This window comes from Oryctolagus cuniculus, chromosome 2, assembly GCF_051225735.1.
Source record: "Oryctolagus cuniculus isolate XC-2025 breed Fujian yellow rabbit chromosome 2, ASM5122573v1, whole genome shotgun sequence".
Taxonomy (NCBI): domain Eukaryota; kingdom Metazoa; phylum Chordata; class Mammalia; order Lagomorpha; family Leporidae; genus Oryctolagus; species Oryctolagus cuniculus.
Window position 1 is genome coordinate 101,436,673 of NC_142868.1, and position 24,567 is coordinate 101,461,239.

Sequence of the window (24,567 nt, forward strand, 5' to 3'; positions counted from 1 at the left end):
GGTTTCTGACACAAATTAGGCAAGAGACAAATATTAGGGTGTCATGGAGCTCCTGCTTTTACTCCTCTTCTAGTCTAAATGAGAATTGCCATGAAATTATAGACAAACTCTTGAGGATTTGAGTGATGGTCTCATGGGCCACTGACTGTTGGCGAACAGCTATTGGTCATTTTTTCTATGTATAGTGTATGAATTGTGCCATGCAAATGCCTATATCAGCACTGATCTGGTAATTGCCTTTCAGTGACTAAACTCTGCAAATTGAAGGATCTCAGTCTTGAACTTCAATCTTACATAACTTCACCTCAGACCCAGAATAAAATTATTACTTAGTTCCCAGCATCATACAATGTAAACAGAAAATGAAGTTGTAGGCATCAAACAAGAATAGTATCATGAAATAGTGAATTCCCTTGTTCTTTCTAAAAATTATTGCTCCCCATAGTGGTAGCCACACACTTCTGACAGCAGGAGTTGCTGATTTTAGAATTATGGTTGAAAATTCTGTGGGGATTCCTGAGAAGAAAGTGGGAAGACAGCACGCAACACTCAATTGTTGTTGATTGATCTTTTACAATTCATTTTCTCTCACTGATTTTAAATACACCTTAGTTTTTATTTGACAGGTAGATTTATAGACAGTAAGAGAGACAGAAAGGTCTTCCTTGTGCTGGTTCACTCCCCAAATGGCCGCTGTCACCAGCGCTGCATTGATCCAAAGCCAGGAGCCAGGTGCATCTTCCTGGTCTCTCATGGGGGTGCAGGGGCCCATGCACTTGGGCCATCCTCCACTGCCTTCCCTGGCCACAGCACAGAGCTTGACAGGAAGAGGAGTAACCAGGACTACAACCTGGTGCCCATATGGGATGCTGGTGCCACAGGTGGAGGATTAACCAAGTGAGCCATGGTGCCAAGCCCTAAATACACCTTCTGACCAGCATTTATAATTTCAAGCACTTAGAAATAGGAGCTCTAACATTCGATTTTACTCAATCAATAATGAAAAATGTAGTCCCTAAGATATAAAGAGAGTGAGAATCACAGACTGAAACTAATTCAGGATCCTACAAGGACTAAATCTGAGGTCAAGGTTGAGCTACTTATCACTAATAGAAGCAACCAGTGTTATCTGATCAAGTTTTACTAGATGGGAATTGTGTCCCATATTTGTGCCAGTTTGTGTCCCAGTCTCTCCACTCCAGATCCAGCTCCTTGCTATTGAACCTGGGAAAATAGCAGCAAAAGATGGCCCAAGTGTGTGGGCCTCTGCCCACACCACAGTGCCAGCCCTAATAAGTCTTAAAAACCTAAAGAATGAAAATGTAAAATCTATAAATTATAGTTGTATATATGTATAAATTTCTGAAAAGTACATAATTTCATCCTTTTAGACATATAAAACATATTTGTAAATTATATAATTAAAAAAGATAAAAAGACATTGATCCTTATGTCTCTTCAGCATAAGACGTCAACTTTTCCAGGTACTAGATGCACTTATTCACAGAGTTTCCTAGATGTAATCAGTAATGTGGCTCAAATAACAGTCTTACACAGGGAATCCCCCTAAATTTAAACAGGGTGCTCAATACCATTTTAGAAAAGTTCCAAAATATGTATCAGAAGAAAAAAATAATTTATTTGGTACATCTCATTTTAACTATAGTATTACCTAAATTTCCAATAGTCAGATGTACTCAAAAAATCCCACAGGTGGGAGAGATGGCCTAACACAGCAAGTAATTATTAAAATAAAAATTTTAAGCTACAACTTAACTAGGGAAAATAACACTCCACAGGTCCCAAACTAAGTAATTAAGATGACATAATAAAAGGAAACTCAATGTCTTCATGCATTAAAATTTATTACATTAAACTTAATAAACAAAAAGGTGATTATTCCAGCTGTTTCCCGCTTAGCAGCCCAATTTTACCTGTTGAATCTGGAAAAAAGTAAATGGCATCTCATGGTAGATTACTAAAATCTTAACGCTATATGCCATCGATTATGTGCACCATACTTTATATCTAATATTAACATATCTGATGCCTCTTAATAGATAAATGACCTGTCTTAACTATTACAAAAGTGGCAAATGTGTTTTTGCTCAAAGCTTTTCCAACAGCTCCTCAGTCTAGTTTGCCTTCACTTTGGAAAGACACTTTTTCTAGAGTATACATGAGCATTTCATTGACTTGACCATCAAACATAATTTTTGCAAAGAATTTAACTGTACCAGCTTTTATCAGGAGCACAAGAATATATCACACTGATGACTTCCTCCCTTCATGAGACTATTTGACACACTTGTGAAGAACATACAATGCTAATACCTTTTAGTCCTTCCTGTGTTTTGGTGCAATGCATGCCTCATTTAAAAAATTAATTGTCGGCCGGTGCCGCGGCTCACTAGGCTAATCCTCCACCTAGTGGCACCGGCACACCAGGTTCTAGTCCCGGTTGGGGTGCCGGATTCTGTCCCGGTTGCCCCTCTTCCAGGCCAGCTCTCTGCTGTGGCCAGGGAGTGCAGTGGAGGATGGCCCAGGTGCTTGGGCCCTGCACCCCATGGGAGAGCAGGAGAAGCACCTGGCTCCTGCCATTGGATCAGCGCAGTGCGCCGGCCGCAGCGCGCCAGCCGCGGCGGCCATTGGAGGGTGAACCAATGGCAAAGGAAGACCTTTCTCTCTGTCTCTCTCTCACTGTCCACTCTGCCTCTCAAAAAATTTAAAAAAAAAAATTAATTGTCATGGATGCTACAAATCAGCCCAGCTTATACGGCCTCCCTTCCAATGAAAAGTCAAATTGAATTCTGTAGGCACTATCCTTAGTACTCTCAGTGACTTCTTCACTCGTGGAGCTCATATGCCTTCTAAATTCTCTGGATCATTTGTGATATCCATTACTTCTCAAGGGCTGTGATGCAAGGAATACCCTCTTTTGGAACCTTGCTATGTTTCAGTAAAATTAAATTAGATGGCTATTAACTGGGCTATACTGGAAAAACAGTCACCTACACACCTTGAGCCTGTGATTCTACAAACCTTGTTATCTAGTAGGACTTTGGCCATGGATATAGAACAGTAAAACATGAGAATGGCTACTAAGGCCTCCTTAATAGATGATGGACCCAAACTTAGCATACTCCATCTGGCAAAGGGGATGGCTTCCAATGTCTGCTGTCTATGTCCGGATGCCAGGGTACAGCAGGAGGTCACTATTCTAACAATAATAAAGTAAAACCATTTAAGTTCAGCTGGACACCATTCTGCTGACTGTTGATTTCATTACTATTAATCTGGATGCCCTCACTGGTGACAATCCAGAGACCCAAAGTAGTCACAGCCGTTATCTGCTAACAAAAGCTTAAACCAAGAGTTATGGATTAATATCTATTATAACACAATTCCTCAGAACCCATCTAGTCCAAACCTTGAGAGCTGGAAGCTGTTATACTTGGCCCACCCATAAATAGGACGTTAATTGTGCAAGATGGGCTCTATATCCTTGTACTACAAGGAGGATGTCACAGATATTGATGCTCCAAACTTATCCCGCTCCCTGCTAATGTGCCTGGGAAAGCAGTGGAAGATGGTCCAAGTACTTGGGCTCCTGCCACCCCCATGGGTGACTCAAAAGAAGCTCCTGGTTTCAACCTGGCCCTACACTGGCCAGTGGAGACACCAGGCACGTGAAACAGATGATGGAAGATCTATGTCTCTCTTTCTCTTTCTCTCTCCCTGTAACTGTGACTTTCAAATAAAGAAGTAAATAACTTTTAAAATGATTTTAGAAAGGGCAGAGAAACACACAGAAAGTGGGTGAAGAGAGAGAGGAAAAGAGGTCTTGCATATGTTGGTTCACTCTCTAAATGTCTGCAACAGCTATGGCTGGACCAGGCTCTCAGGTCCCCTAATAAGTAGTAGATCTTGCACTTAGGTAAAAGGAACTGAAGAAGTTGAGCCACTACCCCATGCTTCCCAGAGATATTAAGCAGGAAACTAGTTTGGAAGTGAAACACTGAAAACTTAGATTAGCACTGCAATATAGAATGTGGGCATCACATGCAATGACCAACAAATTAGAAAACCTGGAAGAAATCAAGACACATGCTAGGTAAAAAAGCTGAGCCATGAAGACATATAGAAAACCTAAACAAACCACAAACCAAAACAGATATTGAATCAGTAACAAAAACCCTCCAAAGAAAAGCCCAAGACCAGAAAGCTTCACTGCTAAATTCTACCAGACTTTTAAAAATAGAACTAATTGGCCAGCACCGTGGCTCAATAGGCTAATCCTCCGCTTTGTTGCACCGGCACACCAGGTTCTAGTCCCGGTTGGGGTGCCAGATTCTGTCCCAGTTGCCCCTCTTCCAGGCCAGCTCTCTTCTATGGCCCGGGAGTGCAGTGGAGGATGGCCCAGGTGCTTGGGCCCTGCACCCCATGGGAGACCAGGAGAGTCACCTGGCTCCTGGCTTCAGATCAGCGCAATGCGCTGGCCACAGCGTGCCAGCTGCAATGGCCATTGGAGGGTGAACCAATGGCAAAGGAAGACCTTTCTCTCTGTCTCTCTCTCACTGCCACTCTACCTGTCAAAAAAAAAAAAATTGAACTAATTCCAATTCTTCTTAAGCTATTCAAAGCAATTGAAAGAGAAGAGTATTCCCAAACTCCTTCTATTTGGCCAGTGTCACCTTGTTTTCTAAACCAGAAAATGATGCAATAGAGAAAGAGAATTAAAGAATATCTCTGATAACCACAGATCCCAAAATTCTCAACAAAATACTAGCTAATAAAATTCAACAACAGATTATAAAGATAATTTACCTGGACCAAGTGGAATGTACCTATGGTATGCAGGGATAGTTCAACATATGCAAATCAATAAATGTGATATGTGACACTAGCAAACTAAAGAATAAAAACCACATGATGATCAATAGATGAAGAGAAAGTATTTGATAAAAAAACAACCTTTCACTATAAAAACCTTAAGCAAGTTGGGAATAGAAGGAACATTCCTTATCACAATCAAGGCAATATATGACAAATCTTCAACCAACATCATATTGAATGGGAAATCTTGGAAGCATTTCCACTAAGATCTGAAACCAAAGTTGCTCTCCATCACAACTGCTGTTCAATACACTACTGACAGTTTTAGCCATGGCAATAATTCAAGAAAAAGAAATCAAAGGAAAACAAATTAGAAAGGAGAAAGTCCAATAATTTGTTTGCAGACGACATGATCCTAAATATTGGGAAACCAAAAGACTCCACCAAGAGATTATTGAAACTCACAAGAAAGTTTGGCAAAGTTGTAAAATATGAAATCAACACATAAAAATCAATAACCATTATATATACAAAAATGCCATGGCTGAAAAATAACTTATCAAATCAGTACCATTCTCAATAACCATAAATTTTTTTATTACCTTGGAATAAATTTAGTCAAGGGTGTGAAAGATCTCTATAAGAAAAATTACAAAACATTAAAGAAAAAAAAAAAGAAAACCCAAAAATGGAAAAATCTTTGATGTTTATAAATTGGAAGAACTAATATCACCAAAATTCCCATTCTACCAATAGGAATTATTTTTAATTTTACTTTTATAATCATTTATTTATTTGAGAGGAAGTTATAGACAGAGAGATGGAGAGACAAAAAGCGATGCCTTCTAACTGTTGGTTAATTCTCCAAATAGCTGTAATGGCTGGTGCTGGGCTGATCTGAACCCAGGAGCTAGGAGCTTCCTCCTCATCTCCTATGTGAATACAGGAGCCCAAGCACTTGGGCCATCTTCCACTGCCTCCCTAGGCGATGAGCAGAGAGCTGGATCAGAGGACCAGCTGGGACCCAAACTGGCATCCATATGAGATGCCAATGCTGCAGACAGAGGCTCAAACTACTATTCCACAGTGCCAGCCCCTCAAAAGCAATTTACAGATTCAACATGATCTCAATCAAAATACCAACAATGTTCAGAAGGAAGACCTTTCTCTCTGTCTCTCTCTCACTGTCTGTAACTCTACCTGTCAAAATAAAAAAATAAAAAAAATTTAAAAATAAAAGAACATACAGCATCACCTGATGGTTCAGGAGCATGACAAGTAGGACCCTGTGGTGGCCTATTACTGAATAGTTGCTCAAGAATTGATCTGAGGGGTGTTTGTTGTCAGCCATTGTTTGATCATTATGTATTTCACCAAGGGGGTCATTTATATGCCATGCAAACTAGAATGAAGATTGATAATAAAACTCCTGAGTGTCATAAATTTTTATCAAATTAACAGGTCAGTTAAGAGCTCTTAATAAATAGTTGGGGGGTTGGCACTGTGGTGAAGCAGGTTAAAGCCCTGGCCTACAGTGCTGACACACCATATGTGCTCCAGTTCAAGTCCCAGCTGCTCCACTTCTGACTCAGCTCTCTGCTCTGGCCTGGGAAAAAAGTAAAAAGATGGCCCAAGTCCTTAGGTCCTTGCACACATGTGGGAAACCTGGAAGAATTTCATGGCTCCTGGCTTCAGATCAGCACAGCTCTGGCCATTGCGGCCATTTAGGGAGTGAAATAGCGGATGGCAGAGGCCGACTCTCTTTCTGTTAGACCGAACTTGGATGGGACTCAATTATCCCAAAGACAGACTTCAATGATGCAAAAGCAAAGAGGTTTATTGTTCTAGCTTGATCTAGGGTCCACTCCTCCAATCATCACAGTGGTCATCTGATGAGGACCCACCCCGTATACTTTGTAGGGTTTATATAGAGTTTTCAGAGACATTCTACATATTATAGCACCATTCAGCAACTCATCTCATTCTGCGAGAATTTAAAGAACGTCTCTTAAAATTGATTAGTAAATCCAGTGGTGGGAATAGACCTAGTAAAGGTGGTTAGATGGCTTTGGGATTGATGCTTTTTAAAATGATTGGCTAAAGTGTAGGGTCCAAACCGCTAGGGTGTATGTTCCAAACTACAGGGTTTTGGGATGTTATCAATCACCTTAATGACCTAAAAAGACACCTGGAAAAGATTCAGATTCCTTTTGAAGCATTTATCGGTAGCTTCAACCAGTTTTTATTGTCCATTTAATGGCTCCAATAATTTATGGGTACATAGGGCTGATGTTGGCAAAATCCTAAAAACACCCTTTGAACCCTGCTTCAGCAAATGAAAATACAGAAAATATATATTGGAAATAAGTTTTATTAATTTACATACATGAAGAGAATTTTTTAAAAGGCATACTATTTGGACAGATCATATTACTTTGCTGTAAAATTCTAAATCTAATGAAAGATTCCAGAATTGTCTAGATTAGAGATTACCTTTTTGTTTTCCTTAAGGCTTATAAAACAAAAACAAATGTCCTAAAGTGCTAGATTAACCTGAAAAACTTATGTTCAATACACAATTTTTATTCATTAGAGTTTAACATTGACAGAAGGGAAAGTCATTCAGTAAAGAGGTAGAAATGCTTTCAGACTTAATATTAATAATGTGGGTTTCCCAAATGCTTTTTCTTATACATTGAAGCTTAAGGTGAATTGGTATTTGCTGCATCAGCAGTCTGACTGCATGTCTTAGAGAATGAAAAATAGCCTAGCCTAGCCTGAAGAGTTGGTGCTTTTAAGTTAAGATTCTTCTCAGCTGCTGAGGAGTTCATTCCATTGAGTGCATAACTATGAATGATTCAGAAGATTTATAAGACTTAAGATACTCAATTATTAAGTTAATCAATTTTATGGGAAATTATGGACTTAAGGTATCACCTGAGTTTGCTGTATTAAAAAAATAAATACAAAGATTCTTTTTAAATAAAACTTAAAAAAAGTATAGGCTTGTATTGAACAAGATGTATCTAAACTTCATAAAATGCTGTTATTTTAATACAAAACATACATAAGCATATGTTTCAAACATAAATAATTGATTATAAAAGCTTGTGTTTCTACTCAAATACACTTGTGAAAAGAAATTACAATTTACTCACAAAATAATCTAGAATTTCCTAACAGTATCTAACTTAAATAATGAAGTAAAACATACTAAAACATCTTTTGTTTGTGTGAATTTAATTACAGTACCTTAAGTTAGCATTCTCCATCCCAAAGGTTATTAAAAGTTTTGAAAGGGAGATAAACTCCATGAGGTTGGTAGATTTTCTGTTCTAAATTCTTCACGTACTTGGGGCTGGTGATGTGGTGCAGAGGTTAATCCTCTGCTTGTGGTGCCGGCATCCTGTATGGGTGCTGGTTCTAGTCCCGGCTGCCCCTCTTCCAGTCCAGTTCTCTGCTATGGCCTGGGAAAGCAGTGGAAGATGGCCAAGTGCTTGGGCCCCTGCACCTGCATAGGAGACCAGGAAGAAGCAGCTGGCTCCTGGCTTTAGATCCATGTAGATCTGGCCATTGCAGCCATCTGGGGAGTGAACCAATGGAAGGAAGACCTTTCTCTCTGTCTCTCCCTCTCTCTGTCTGTAATTCTACCTCTCAAATAAATAAATAAAATCTTAAAAAATATATTCTTTATATATTCATATCACTTACAACCTCTTATTTTAGAAAAATGAGGGTTAGCCGGTGCTGTGGCTCACTACGCTAATCCTCTGCCTAGCGGCGCCGGCACACCGGGTTCTAGCCCCGGTCGGGGCGCCGGATTCTGTCCCGGTTGCCCCTCTTCCAGGCCAGCTCTCTGCTGTGGCCAGGGAGTGCAGTGGAGGATGGCCCAGGTGCTTGGGCCCTGCACTCCATGGGAGACCAGGAAAAGCACCTGGCTCCTGGCTCCTGCCATCAGATCAGTGCGGTGCGCCGGCAGCAGCACGCTGGCCGTGGCGGCCATTGGAGGGTGAACCAATGGCAAAAGGAAGACCTTTCTCTCTGTCTCTCTCTCACTGTCCACTCTGCCTGTCAAAAAAAAAAATTAATTAATTAAAAAAAAAAAAGAAAAATGAGGGTTAATGGTTTATGACTTCTGCTAGTCTGTGATTGTTACAAAGTAAAACTTCTAGTTAAGGTATGAATTTGTAAATTCCTTATCAGCAATCAAATTATTATAACAAAAATTGTCATACTGAGTTAATAGTCTTTAAATAAATACAAATTAGGAGAATATTTAGCAACTTAAAAACACCTGGCTATCAAAATTATTCAGATGCAGACAAGATAAGACTCCTTGTCGGGTAACCACATGCTGAATATCTGGTTTTTTTTATTTCCATGTCACTGTCACAGGCTGAACAGCAACAGAACACAGTATGAGAATGATGAGCACACCTCTAATTCTAGAGACAAATGTGCCCTGTCAGGACTTCATTGGCCTAACTCATCAAAAGACTCAGGAATAAATGTTTCTGTTTTCAAGAGAATTGTGGGGCCAGTGCGATGGCACAGTAGGTTAATCTTCCACCTGTGGCACTGGCATCCCATATAGGCACTGGTTCTGGTCCCAGCTACTCCTCTTTCACTACAGCTCTCTGCTATGGCCTGGGAAAGCAGTAAAATGTGGCCCAAGTGCTTGGGCCCCTGCACCCATGGGCAACTAGGAAGAAGCACCTGGCTCCTGGCATTGGATCAAGCAACTCTGGCTGTTGTGGCAATTTGGGGAGTGAACCAATGGATGGAAGACCTTTCTCTCTGTCTCTACCTCTCACTGTCTGTAACTCTGCCTCTCAAAGAAATAAATACAATCCTTCAAAAAGTCTGTTAAAGTGAATTACAACCACCATTGTAGGTTTCCTTTCACAACTTCAAGTGGACATAGCTCATAAAATAAAATAAATCATAGGCTGATGCCATGGCTCACTTGGCTAATCCTTCACTTGTGGCACCAGCACCCTGGGTTCTAGTCCCAGTTGGGGTGCCGGGTACTAGTCCCATTTGCTCCTCTTCCTGGGCCCAGGAGGGCAGTGGAGTGTGGCCCAAGTGCTTGGTTCTCTGCACCTGCACAGGATAACTGGAGGAAGTACTTGACTCTGGGCTTCGGATAGGCAGAGCACTGTCTGTAGTGGCCATTAGGGGAGTGAACCAACGGAAAGAAGACCTTTCTCTCTGTCTCTCTCTCACTGTCTATAACTCTGTCAAATATAAATAAATAAACAAACAAACAAATAAATAAATAAATCATAGTTTCATATACACTAAAGCTTAGACAATTGGTACCAATGAATAGCTTCTTTCATAGTCTCTCTTTATAAATAATTAATAAACCAATTATTTTCTTCCTACTCTGCAAAATCAGTCAATGTAGTTGATTTCGAATTTAGTTTCCAAATCACCCAGAAATGCACAATGTTAATGCTTTTGCAGCTTTATAAGAGCATAAAATAATAGCAATTTTTAATTCTTGTACTTTTTAACATTAGAGAGTTCTAAGACATTAAATGGCATTTTTTTCTAACCCATGTAAGACTAACAATGTGCAGAAAAAATTGAGGATTTTTGTTATGCAGATAAATAATTGTGCTTTCCCTAGAATCATGCTTCAACTGTGGTTATTTTTCCTCTCCACTGAAGCCAGGAAGAAGAAATTCCTGTGAAACTAATGAAATGCCCCTGATGTTCTTAAATGATTACTTTTTGGACAGGAACTTCCAAGAAACAACATCACAGTCATAGTGAGCTTTTTCTGTGGTTGGAATCTTCTCTTTGCTTCCAGGAGACTAAGGAAAGCCACCTGGAGATCTCAGGGGAAGGCCATGTGGGAATGAAGAGGCATGCATCTCCTCTGGAAGCAGTTGTGTCTGTGAAATTTTTTGCTCATGGCAAATTTGACAGGTCTCTATCCATTGATAAAGATGAGACTCATCATAAAAATTAGTAGTAATACAGAAAAAAAATCATTGAAATCACATTTTTTTCTGCCACAGGCAAGTGGAACAGCATCTCTCACAGTAAAACAGACTGTAAAGAGTCTATCCAATATGTCTGGCTCTCCTCACATTCTAAGGAAAGACCTCAGAGAACTTCCAGCTGCCTCTTCCAGAAAGGTAAGTCAATAAATAAATTATTAATAAAAAGAAAAAGGAGGTAACTTTTTTTTCCATATTTCTGGATAGGATTCCTGTCTTTGAATCACTATCTCATGTTTTTTATTCATTTTTCCTTCTTTGGAATTGGAGTAGGAGTAGGCAAAAACATGCATGAAAGAAGGGGGAAAAATCTTAAAGTACTAGATTGTAAAGTAGGAGCAAATGGACAGGAAGGCTGGAGGTGAAGGGGTAAAGACTAGGTTAGGGAAAAAAAGCCAGCTTATTAAATCCTTAAAAAGAGAAAGGAAGAAAGGAGGGGGAAATAGAAAAGTATGGTAATGTTCTTCTGGAATTACAATCTTATACAATCTGTTCTCTTTGTATTAATAAAAATAAAAATGTTTAACAATTGAAAGTTCATTCCTTTATTGCATCACTACTGCCTCATTCCAACACTCTATGAAAGCAGAATCCAAAGGCAGGCATGGGTTGCAGGGTGGAAGTGACAGTGCTAGCCCTATTTCTCTAATGTCAACCTCTGCACCCCAACTTCTGATCCAACAAAATTCTATACAGTACCCAGAATCAGCTTCATAAAATAAACCACTTAGGGCAAAAGCTCAGAAAAAATCAATGTCCCCATTATTCTTTGCCTATGAAGTACTCATAAAAATTAGCATGCTGCTAAAGAAAATGAGATTGTGGCCCAGCTATGTATAAAGAACATAGGGATGCAAAGTCAAGAGGCAGTTTGGTGTTTTATGAGCACCCAAAGTGAACTGCAGATGATGGAAGGGGATGCATTACAGAATGGGAGCTGAGTAGGCAGCCCAGCCAGTAGTGACCACCAAGCCTTTAACCTGAGATTTGTGAGTATTTGTGAAGTGTACAAATGAGTTCTAGCTATAACAACAGTAATTACTTTTTCCTTAGGACACAAGGCAAAACACACTTTTTCCAATGTTTATCTGTTTTTCATTTTATTTGAAAGGTAGAGGGAGATGGAGAGGGAGAGAGATTTCTTCCATTTTCTGGTACACACCCAAATGCTCACAACAGCAGGCAATGTTCAGCCTGAAGCCAGGATCCCAAAACTCCAGGCAGGCCTGGATGAGATCAGTTGATTCTGAGGACACACAGTCTTCAATGACACCTGTCTTTATAAAGACACATCTCAATACAAAATAAAACTCCCTACTCAGGACTTTTGAGATCCAAGAGAAAACTCAAATATTTTGCAGATGAGTGCAAAACAGAAATCTGGAGACTTCTGTGAGCCAACAAGTTCCCTGTCTATCTGAGAATCAGCCTGGTCACCAAGGAGATCAAGGGAAGAGAACCAAGCAAAGCCACTTGGGACCTGTTCCCAGAGTCTTATCTCTTGAGTGAGCATAAAGGCAGCCCAGTCATTGGGCATTGGCAGTTTTGGACCACCTTAATCCTGAAGTGAGTACACAAACTAGTCAACTCCAATTTGGGCTGAGTTATCAGACTGGCAGTCTGGACAAAGATTGTCACCCATTAAGGAATCTGGACACAGGAATGGCCAAAAAAGAACCATCAGGAGATGCGCACAATAGGAGTCAGAGTACTAAGTGTATAATAAATGCACAGATCCCAGACCAAGGCAACAGGCAATGCCAACCTTCTCTTTTGTTGCAAAATTTGCTTATTTTATCTTAAAGGCCTTGAGAAACAGATCTGTCGACATCTCATGTGTAAGACAAACATGCATCATTCATAATTGGCCTATAAATATTAGCATTCTTGCCCTGATCAATAAGCCTCAGGAACTAGCTCAGGGAGGGGCAAGGAAAGGGAATCACTTCTGTCTCATTTCTAGGGAAGTACACATCCTCCATGAACTGCTTCTTACAAAATATTTCTCTAATTATCCAGGAGAAATACATCAACTCTGAAAAGGCTACTTTTTTTTTCCATAGAGCGCAACACCTGTCTTGGGAATCACCTGTGATGCCAGGTAGATGGATAAGAAAGCCAATTGGAATCATCTACTAGAAGACAAGATACTTTACCCAAATCACTATATTTCACTCTACAGAAAAATGCAAACTGAATCACAAAGAACTCCAGTCGATCAATCCCCTGGTTTAAGCAAAGGGCTTATTTGCATTACTCCAGATATGCAGGCCTCTCTTTCTATTGTACTCTCATGTGGACTATCTGCATAGGGATACAGAGTGAGGGGGAGGCTGCAGCAGTAAAAATGGTCAATGTTTCAATTATGAAACTGATTTTTAATTGTCTCAAATTCAGTCAAAAATTCTGCTTTAAGCAAGACACACATAAAGCCAAGCTCATCCCTTTCTCAACAAAAATTTAATGCTATTGCATATTTAGGAGTGTACTATTGCATTTAATTCCAGTACTTCTCTACATCTTATTTTTTAAGATTTTATTTATTTGAGAGCTCAAATTATAGACAGTGAGAGGAAGAGACAGAGATAAAAGTCTTCCATCTGCTGGTTCATTCCCCAAATGACTATAACAGAGGGAGCTGCACTGATCTGAAACCAGGAGCCAGGAGCTTCTCTGTTCCCCCTTGGGTACAGGGACCTAAGCACTTGAGCCATCTTCTACTACTTTCCCATGTCATAGCAGAGAGCTGGATCAGAAGAGGAGAATCTGGGACTAGAATGGTGCCCATATAGGATGCCAGTGCCACAGGCAGAGGATTAAACTACAAAGCCACAGTACCAGCCCCTCTACATCTTATAAGCACATCTTATCTGTAAGAAGAAAACTGAAAAGTGAGTCCAGTATATCACAAATCATGTTAGAAATTATCTCTAATTAACAAGAAAAAAAAAAAAAAAAAAGGAAAACCCTATAATGGAAACCTGCACAAATGACCTGTGTCCTATTACTTTATCCTTTGGAATACTTTTCAAGATTTCTTCTGGCCTTCCCATCTTCCCTTGTTCCTCATACCCTTTCAATATCACTGCCTCTCTGTCCCTGCAGCTCTCTCCCTTTGGAAGCAGTCTTGTGGACTGTCAATCACTATTTCAAAATGTATTGTAGGAAGGGCCTGAATGGCCTTCTAATGTCCCTTAAATATTTCCATAAAACAGATGATAGAGGGGCTGGTACTGTGTCCCAGCAGGGAAAGCTGCTGCCTGCACTACTGGCATCCCATGTGGGTGCTGCTTTGAGTCTCAGCTGCTCCATTTCTGATCCAGCTCTCTTCTAAGGTCTGGGGAAGCAGTAGAAGATGACCCAAGACCTTGGGCCCCTGTACCCATGTGGGATAACTGGAAGAGTCTCCCGGCTCTTGGCTTCAGTTCAGGGTAGCTCCAGCCATTGCAGCCATCTGGGAGTAAACCAGAAGATGGAAGGCCTTTCTCCCTCTCTCTTTCTGCCTCTGCTTCTAATTCTCTTTCAAATAAAAATAATAATAATAATAATAATAATAATAATAAACAGACAGTAGAGCATAGTGGGAAAGCCATTGCCTGTGATGCTGGTATTCCATATTGTGCATGAGTTCATGTCCCAGCTGTGCCTAGGAAAGCTACAAAGTTTGGTGCCTATGCTCCTACTCCCACATGGGAAATGTGGAAGAAGATACTGGCTCCTGACTTTAATCCAGTTTCAACCCCAGGTTCTGTGGCCATTAGGGGTGTGAAACAGTGGATAAATAATTTACATCTCTCCTTCTCTCTTTGTAACTCTGCCTTTCAAATAAATAAATACTTTTAATTTTTTAAAAAATTTAACAAATGGCCCTAAATATTCTGACTCATCTTGACATGTAACAAGAGCCAAGAAAGTTGCTGCTGACTTTATGTAGTGCCTCCTCAATCCATTCTATAAGAAAAAAAATATGTATTTCTTTTGCTATCCAAGCACTCAAATCCAAAAGAAATAATACTACCCAGTATAGCTCTCTTTAAGGCTGCTCCTGCACTGAAGAAAAGTAAAGGAGCAAGGGGCCCAAGCCCTGTGTGGCAGGCTGGCAGTCTCCTCCTCACTCTGCATCTGAATTTCTGGTTAGAGACGGAGACAAAGGCAACTCCAGATACTGCAGTGGTACACAAACAGCCTCAATCACAGACACGCCTTGTGTGTGTGCAACAGAAGGAGAGCACAGAGCACTATGTAAGGAAGGAATACAATGAACAAAAAGGAAAGGATGTGAATGGACATAGCAAAGAATTTCCCCACTCTGCTGATCATGATCTCAAGGATGTCCAGGCCAGAATTCCATTTCACTTTGGAAAACCCACTCCTTGAAGTTTTCTCCACCTAGGTGTATTCTTCTTTGAGGAATCTATCCTCCTGTGAGAGAGGGCACCACCACAAATTGAAAACCAGTCAAAAAGCAGAGTGATGGCTTTAATTCTCAGAGGTGAATGGATAACCATATCTATGAATTCTGCCTTGAAGAATAAGCTTCCTTCTGCTCTAGGAATCTCATGTAGGTTTGGGCTAAAATGAGAAACACAGAGACCAGCTGGGTCTGTTAGGTGAGAAGGAAGGAAGCTTGATTTCCAGTTGTTACTTGTAGCATGTTAGTTTTGAGAGGATTTCATTTTCTACTTCTACTTGAAGAAATGGAAAGGTAGAATCAGTGCCAACCTAACACATGGCAGCTTTAGCCACTGATGACATCACAGCTTGCTACCAAAAAGTGGCAGCCAAAATAAACTCAACAAATGAGAACCAAAATAAAACAGAAGAGTCTAACATAATACCAACAGTTGTTCAGCAGATATTACCCAGATCTTGACACACAAGTCACCAGGATAAAGGGTGGGACTGGCTTTGTGGCACAGTGGATTAAGCCACCACCAAATAAAATGCTGGGATCCAATATGTGTGTCCACCCTTTAAAAAAGATTTATTTATTTGAAAGTCAGAGTTTTGGGGGCCAGTGCTGTGGCACAGCTGGTTGAGACACTGGCCTGCATCCCATATGGTCACCAGTTTGGGTCTTGGCTGTCCCACTTCCAATCCAGCTGCCTGTTAATGTGCTTGGGAAAGTGGCACAGTATGGCCCAAGTCTGTGGTCCCCTATATCCATGTGGGAGATCCAGAAGAAGCTCCTGGCTCCTGGCTTCAGATCAGCTCAGATTTGGCCACTGTGGCCATTTGGGGAGTGAAACAACAGACTGAAGACCTCTCTATCTGTCTCTATCTCTATCAGTAACTCTGTCAAATAAATAAAATAAATCTTAAAAAAAATGTCAGAGTTATGGAGAGGAGGGAGAGTCAGATGGGATGCCATTGTGGACTAGCAGGTAAAGCTGCTGCCTGCAGTGCTGGCATCTGGTATAGGCACCAGTTCATGTCCTGGCTGCTCCACTTCTAATCCAGTTCTCTATTAGTGGCCCTGGAAAAGTAGAAGATGGTCCAATACCTGGGTCCTTGACACCCAAGTGGGAGACCTGGATGAAGCTCTTGGTGCCTGGCTTGGGCCTGGCCCAGTCTTGGCCATTGCAGCCATCTAGGAAGTAGACCAGCAGATGGAAAATCTCTTTCTCATTCTCTCCCTTTCTCTATCTCTGCCTTGCAAATAAATAAATAAATGCTAAAAAGAGAGAAATCTTCCATCTGAGATGGCTGCCATGGCCAGGGCTGAAGCACACAGAAACCAGGAGCCAGGCACTTCATCTGGGTCTCCCACATGGGTTACAATGGCCCCAACACTTGAGTCATCCGCTGCTGCTTTTCCCAAACCATCAGCAGGGAGCTAAGTTAGAAGTGGAGCAACTGGGACATGAACGGCTGTTCATCTGGGAAGCTGGCATTGCAGATGGTGGCTTTCCCCATTGTGCCACAATGCCAGCCTCATGAGTGCCAGTTTGAGTCACAGCTGTTCCACTTCTGATCCAGCTCCCTGCTAATGCAACTAGGGAAGCAGAAACAGATGGCACAAGTACTTGGGTCCTTGCACCAACATGGGACACTGGGTTGGACTTCCAGGCTGGGCCAGCATTATTCATTGCAGTCCCTTGAGTGAACCAGCAGATGCAAGATCCCCATCCTTCTGTCTCTGCCTCTTTCTCTGTAACTCTGCCTTTAAAATAAAATTTTTAAATCTTAATAAAATAAAGAGAAAGGGTGAGAGAGTAGCCACACTAAAGTAAGAGAGCAAAGCTACAGTTGTGCTGTCCCTCAGCAGCCTTCTGCCTTAAGTGGCAAATCTCCAGCTTACAGATACTGACATAAAAGACACATTCACAACACATTTCAAAACAAGAGATGAGAGGTTTACAAGGCATATTGATTTCATGATGAATTTCATTCATTAGGTACACTGGGTTTAGATATATGCCTTTTGTGCAGCCAAGTTAACCCAGGGTCTAATTCAAAGAGACGTACTGAGGAAGATGTGCTGCCAGGGGAGAGAGCTACAATGTCCCACTGCTCTTGTAACATCATAAAGAGAAGGAAAATAAATGGCTTAGCGTCTCAATAGGCTAATCCTCCTCCTTGTGGCGCTGGCACACAAGGTTCTAGTCCCGGTCGGGGTGCTGGATTCTGTCCCGGTTGCCCCTCTTCCAGGCCAGCCCTCTGCAATGGCCCGGGAGTGCAGTGGAGGATGGCCCAGGTGCTTGGGCCCTGCACCCGCATGGGAGACCAGGAGAAGCACCTGCCTCCTGCCTTTGGATCAGCACGGTGCACTGGCCGTGGTGGCCATTGGAGGGTGAACCAATGGCAAAGAAAGACCTTTCTCTCTATCTCTCTCTCTCACTGTCCACTCTGCCTGTTAAAAAAAAAAGAGAGAGAGAGAGAGAGAGAAGGAAAAGTGCTACTCATGTCCATGGTTATAAGGAGGACAGAAGCACAAACATTTCAGAAAGGGGGAGCAAATTACAAATATAGTTATTTTAAGAAAATAAAAGGAAGTAAATTTCAGAATTCTCACAGTGATCCAGGAAAATTGCCCTGCCTACCCATAGACCAAATGTTTCAAAACACATTTTCTGATTAAATTCTGAAGATTACAGGACTCAGCACTCTGGGTGTTCAGATGCCAAATTAAGTTTTAGTTTCCACTACAGGCAGATGTAGCCAATCACTCAGATCATGAGAAAAACTTTTCCATAAGAAGGAACATGAAATATTCAGTCACACAGAATAACTGTGCTTAGTGCTCAAAGTGAACCCCAAGATAAGCACCCAGAAAACCTGTTAGGTCTTGGGGCCAGCTCCATGGTATAGCATGTAAAAATTTATTTATTTATTTAAAAGGCAGAGTTACAGAGAGGCAGAGGCACAGAGAGAGGTCTTTCATGTACTGATTCACTCCCCAAATGGCTGCAATGGCCAGAGATGGATCTATCTGAAGCCAGGAGCCAGAAGCTTCTGTCAGGTCTCCCATGGAGTGCAGAACCCAAGAACTTGGGCCATCTTCCACTGCTTTCACAGGATCTCAAACAAGCACCCATACGGGATGCCAGCACTGTAGGTGGCAGCCTCACCTGCCATGCCCCAGTGCCAGCCCTCAAAATAAACCTATTTTTAAAAGCATTTTAACTGAGGGATGGGAGAGAGTTTGTTTATCCAAAGCAAGGATAACATAACATAACTATTACACAGAAGAAGTGAAAACTTCATTACACTGAAAGTTAGTCTATACCAATAGTTTTCAGGGCCACATTTCTCTTTTTTTAAAAGATGTTTTATTTATTTATTTGAGAGGTAGAATTACAGATACTGAGATGGATAGACAGACAGGAAGGTCTTCCTTCTGCTGGTTCATTCCCCAGTTGGTCAAAATGGCCAGAAGAGCTACACTGTTCTAAAGCCAGGAGCCAGGAGCTTCTTCTGGGTCTCCCACATGGGTGCAGAGGCCCAAGCACTTGGGCCATCTTCTACTGCCTTCCCAGGCCATAGCAGTGAGCTGGATCAGAGGAGGAGCTGGGACTCGAACTGGTGCCCATATGGGATGCTGGCACCACAGGCAGAGGATTAAACTACTGAGCCACAGTGCCAGCCCAAAGCCACATCGTTTACCGTACTGTGTGGGCATCTCTGTGAGGGGAAGAGGGGAACATTTTCTCTTTTCTTCCTTACCCATCTTCACATTAACACCTGTACAAAGGCTTCCACAGAGCAGTCATTTTGAAAATCTATCACTATTATCCTTCCATGTTGAAAATGTCATGGGGTTAAACACAGAACCCAGAATAAGAAAAGTAACTTGAAGTTGGTGTTGTGGCTGAGTGGGTAAAAGCATACGGGTGCTGGTTCAAGACCTGGCTGCTCCACTTCTGATCCAGCTCTCTGTTATGGCCTGGAAAAGCAGTGGAAGATGACCCAAGTGCTTGGTCCCCTGTACCTGTGTGGGAGACCTGGAAGAAGGTCCTGGCTTCTGGCTTCAGATCTATGCAGTTCTGGCCATTGTGACCATCTGGGGAGTAAACCAGCAGATGGGAGCTCTCTGTGTGTGTGTGTGTGTGTGTGTGTGTGTGTCTTTGCCTCTCTGTAACTCTGCCGTTCAAATAAATAAATAAATTTTTTTTAAAAAAAAGTAACTGACCAGCGCCATGGCTCACTTGGTTAATCCTCTGCCTGCAGTGCTGGCATCCATATGCACACCAGATTCTGTCCCATTTGCTCCTCTTCCAGTCCAGTTCTCTGCTGTGGCCCAAGTGCTTGGGCCCCTGCACCCATGTGGGAGACCAGGAGGAAGCACCTGGTTCCTGGCTTCGGATCAGCACAGTGCGCCAGCCATAGTGGCCATTTGGGGGATGAACCACCAGAAGGAAGACCTTCCTCTCTAACTCTGCCTGTCAAATTAAAAAAAAAAAAACTGGCCCCCTAATTAAAACCCTATGGACTGTAAGATAATCAGCTTGGTGGAGCATTGAGTGACTGTAAAGAACTAGACAAGAAAAATTGATACTTTTCTGTATTTATGTTTTCATAGCTCTCCACTATGAAAATCCAGATTGAAGTAGCTCATTATTAACTCACACGGTAGACTTGCATTAATTTCAGTTCACTTCTCACTTTGCAAAGGGATTAGCAGCAGGTAATAAAAGTTCACATCCCTAATAACATGAGAAGAAAGAAGGGTTGAAGACAGAAATCGACATGCAGGAAAATAAATCACATTTCAATGGCCTCAAGCTCCAGATTGAAAAAGAGTCTGTTAATTAAACACGGAGGAGTGATCAATCCACAAAGCTACTGCACAAGCTTCACGTGCTGCTGGGAAAGTCAGCCAAACACATAATGCCCCAGCAGTCAGATGTGTCCGTGGGGTCCAGCATGGGGGCCAGGAGCCAGAGCCTACTCTGATTTTCTGTCTCCACCTCTCCACTGCCTCAGGCTCAGGCTGAGGGCCGCTGAGCCCCACCCAGCTGGAACTACCAGGGGATATAGCCAGAGGCCAGCCACAAGGCATTCTCTGACCCACCCAAAGTGAGAACTGGGCTTATTTAAATATAGGGAAAGGGACTCCTTCCTTAGGCGTGCTCTCAACTGCCCTGCTTGTGCCGTTCCTCATCCAGTGTACTTTAAGGAGAATTTGAGCGAGGCAGCCCATGGCACTGGCCAAGCATCGGGAGACTGGGAAGCGGTGGCGGGAAACACAACACCTGGGCCCCAGCCTTGACTCTGCCGGAGAAGCTCCCAGGATCACTGAGAAGCAAGTGATCGAGGTCTGGGAGCCGCCACCTGCCATCGCACCCTCCCTTCTCCCACACACGCATAGATGCCCCTCCTGTTCTCCATACTTGCCGTGGAAAATCTCGGGAGCACGTCCCCTTTCTTCAGGACACCTGGAGAGCAAAGCAGAGAGTGTGGGACAGGAGAAGTCGCTGGAACTTGGGGCCCACGGTGGCAGATGCAGAGGCACAGAAGCAGTGGGCGGCAGGTCTGAGGTGTGTGCTCCCGAACCGCCGGAAATTGCACTTGCAAAGCAAGACTCCCCAGTGAATGTGGGAGAAGGAGCAACGCGGCCTCTCAGGGACCTCTCTGATCAGTAAATCAACTTCTGTTCCCAGCCCCGAGCCACAGGGAAAAGCACGCATGCGCACGTTCTCCCACATGCACACGCACAGGCAGGAAACGTTAGAGCACTGGGTGACTCTGGGAAATGGAGTCCAGGCCAGAGCATTCCTAGATAGACTTACTGGCCCTCTCCTAGGACTTCAGTGCGGGGTGGGTGGAGACAGGCTGGGAACCAGAGGGTGTTTGCTTTTGTTTACATCCCTCCTTCCCTTCCTTCCCACCCCAGATCTCGAGGATCAGCTGCTGTTCATCCTTTCTTGAACAAAATCTTAAGAACTGACAGCCACTGCTGCTGAGTCCCAAATCCCAGTTCCCTCACACACGCTGTTTCCCTCAGGAAAATCCCCTGCTGCTTTATTCCTGGACAGCTTCTCTCAAATAATGAATGACAAGGATTTCAATGTAACTCTCAGCACAGGTGTACACGGCATAGTTTAACATCTAGATTTGAGAATACAATTTTTATTTGTGTCTTTTATTTGTGGTTCTTTTCAAAGCATTTTACACCACCATCTAATTCACCAAGTACAAAAAAAAAAAAAAAAGAGAGAGAGAGAGAGAGAACTGGATACAGGACTAACATTGCCAAGTATCTTCTAGGGGCCAGATTAACAGAGTAAATGCCTTACATTGTATCAATTATACTTTAGGTTAATTCTGGAGACCGTATTCTCAATTCACAAAGAGAAAGCTGAGGTGGAAAGAGATTAGAATTGAATTTTCCCATGGAAGTATGGTAAAAAAGTCTAGCTTAAAGGCTGACCAATGTGAAATATTGGTTTAAGAAGTCTTTCAGGATCAGCACTGTGGCATAGTGGGCTAAGCCTCCGCCTTCAGCACCGACATTCTATACGGGGGCTAGTTCAAGTCCCTGCTGCTCCACTTCCAATACAGCTTTCTGCTGTAGCCTGGGAAAGCAGTAGAAGATGGCCCAAATGCCTGGGACCCTGCATCCACATCAGAGACCCAGAATTTCCTGGCTCCTGGCTTTGGATCAGCTTAACTATGGCTATTGCAGCCATTTGGGGAGTGAACAAGTGGATGGAAGACCTCTCTCTCTCTCTCTCTCTCTCTGCCTCTGCCTCTCTGTAATTCTACCTTTCAAATAAAAAAAAATCTTCTTTAAAAAAAGAAATATTTCTTTTATCTTGGGGCTCAGTTTCTAAAACCCCAGATTTCTCATCTCTAAAATAAAAAGTGAGGGAGAGGAAGAGTATCTACAATCCTAATCTTCACTGTAGAGAAACACATAGGATTATAATTTATCTAAAAAAGAAAGGAGGTTCAAAGTTGCTTTTGCTGTATGGTTATTTTTCTCATGCTTAATATCAAGATAGCATATAAATATTATGCATTCTTAGGTATATGTGTGGTGTTTGATTTTTAAGATTTTAAGTAGAAATGTAAATGGAAGCAGGATGACATGGAGTTCTGTTTGTGATTACTTCTGTCAATTATAATTCATGGGATTAGAATTGCTGGATTAGGAATGCTTAAATGTATCCATTCATTTCACACTAATGTTTATTATGTCAGGCAATATTCTTTGTGTAGACTGCTTTTTCTTGCCAGATTGAAATTCAGGAGGGCAAGAAACATGTTTGCTTTGACATTGAAACTCAGCATCTTGATAGAGTCATTCTTTTAGTTGAATGAATAAATGAGGCTATAAAAATTAAACAAATATAATTTCTGACCCCCAATAACTACCTAGTTGAAGAGACAATGAAATAGATATCTATTTGATAACACACACAATTAGATGAATGTATAATTTGGTGCTCAGAGACAACTTTGATAATAAAAGAGACATATTGATAATGACACAGGGTTGAAATGTATAAACAGAAACCATCCAGGGCCAAGCAGGTTAAATGTTCACCCTAGCTTTGTAAGGCATTCCATTCATTATTTAGTAAGCATTTACTGAGCATTCTTTTGTGTGGTGTGTTGAAAGAACTACCAGCCACATGATTTTCTTAGTTATTGGAGTAAGAGAACCTGAGCAATCAGAAAAATATTTGGATGAACTAAGAGGCTTTACACAAAGGTAAGAAAAACAAAAAGCAGAGAAGTCAATTAAAAAGTATATCAAAGGAAATTCCATAGAATCTAAACCAAGGTATGGTGGTAGCGGGAATGAAGAAGAGGCAACAGATTACAGGGAGATCCAAAAGGCAGAAACAACAGGATTTCAGTGGTAGATGAAGGCAGGAGGGAACTCATGTGTAAATCTTCATTTGGATTTTATTATTAAATGGACAAGGAGTTCTCAGTACATTCATGTTCACCAGTAATAAAAGGCTACCTCCAACTGACTTATAAACTTCCCCTAAATCCAAGACACAATCTCATGGGTAGCTACTATCTATAAGCCTTATGTTGATCATCAAGCCAAATATTTTTAACTGCTACAATCTACAATGGTCCTCATTATGATGCAGTTACTTAGAAACTAGAAGACATAATCCATTTCTATAAGAAAGGTTTAAATAAAAAGTTAAATTCAGGGGCTGGCGCTGTGGCGCAGCAGGTTAACACCCAGGCCTGAAGTGCTGGCATCCAATATGGGCCCCTGTTCAAGACCTGGCTGCTCCACTTTCAATCCAGCTCTCTGCTATGGCCTGGGAAAGCAGTAGAGGATACTTGCTCCCTTCCATCCACATGGGAGACCTGGAGGAAGCTCCTGGCTGCTGGCTTTGAATCAGCACACTTCTGGCCATTGTGGCCAATTAGAGAGTGAACCATCAGATAGAAGACCTCTCTCTCTCTCTCCCTCTCTCTCTCTGCCTCCACTCTCTCTGAGTAACTCTGATTTTCAAATAAATAAGTAAATAAATATTTTTAAAAAGAGTAGTAATGGTCAATATTTTAAAAAGGCTGGCACCGTGGCTCAATAGGCTAATCCTCCACCTTGTGGGGCCAGCACACTGGGTTCTAGTTCAGGTCGGGGCACCGGATTCTGTCCCAGTTGCCCCTCTTCCAGGCCAGTGCTCTGCTGTGGCCAGGGAGTGCAGTGGAGGATGGCCCAAGTGCTTGGGCCCTGCACACACATGGGAGACCAGAAGCACCTGGCTCCTGGCTTCAGATCAGCACAATGCGCTGGCCACAGTGCACTGGCCGTGGCAGCCATTGGAGGGTGAACCAATGGCAAAAGGAAGACCTTTCTCTCTGTCTCTCTCTCTCACTGTCCCTCTGCCTGTCAAAAGAAAATTTATAAAAAAAAGTTAAGTTAAAAAATGCACAAAATCATATATTTCACAGCTAAATTTGGAATACCTTGCTAATTCACAATTTATAGATTCATCAGCCTTAGGTAACTAAAGCACAATTAAGCAGGAAAGACGTAAAAAACAAAAAATTCCTTGGGGAGGGGCCAGCACTATGGCATAGTGGGTAAAGCTGCCACCTGCAGTGTGGCATCCCATATAGGCATTTGTTCAAGTCCTGGCTGCTCCACTTCTGATCCGGCTCTCTGCTATGGCCTGGGAAAGCAGTAGAAGATGGCCCAAGGCCTTGGGCCCCTGAACCCATGTGGGAGACCTGGAAGAGGCTTCTGGCTCCTGGCTTCAGATTGACACAGCTCCGGCCATTGCAGCCAATTGGGAAT

General features: G+C 42.1%; 1 protein-coding gene across 2 annotated transcripts in view; it reads right to left on the minus strand.

The window, feature by feature from the left end:
- LOC127486178 (uncharacterized) overlaps nt 1–20,992 on the minus strand; it is a 47,422-nt gene extending 26,430 nt beyond the window's left edge. The window contains exon 1 of one of the 2 annotated variants that reach the window (XM_070068653.2): nt 20,685–20,992. The gene's annotated coding sequence lies outside the window, so the exon portion shown is untranslated. Of the gene's footprint in view, nt 1–20,680 lie in introns of both variants that reach the window. The other variant, XM_089327379.1, reaches the window with a different exon arrangement.
- Nucleotides 20,993–24,567: the final 3,575 nt, after the last annotated feature.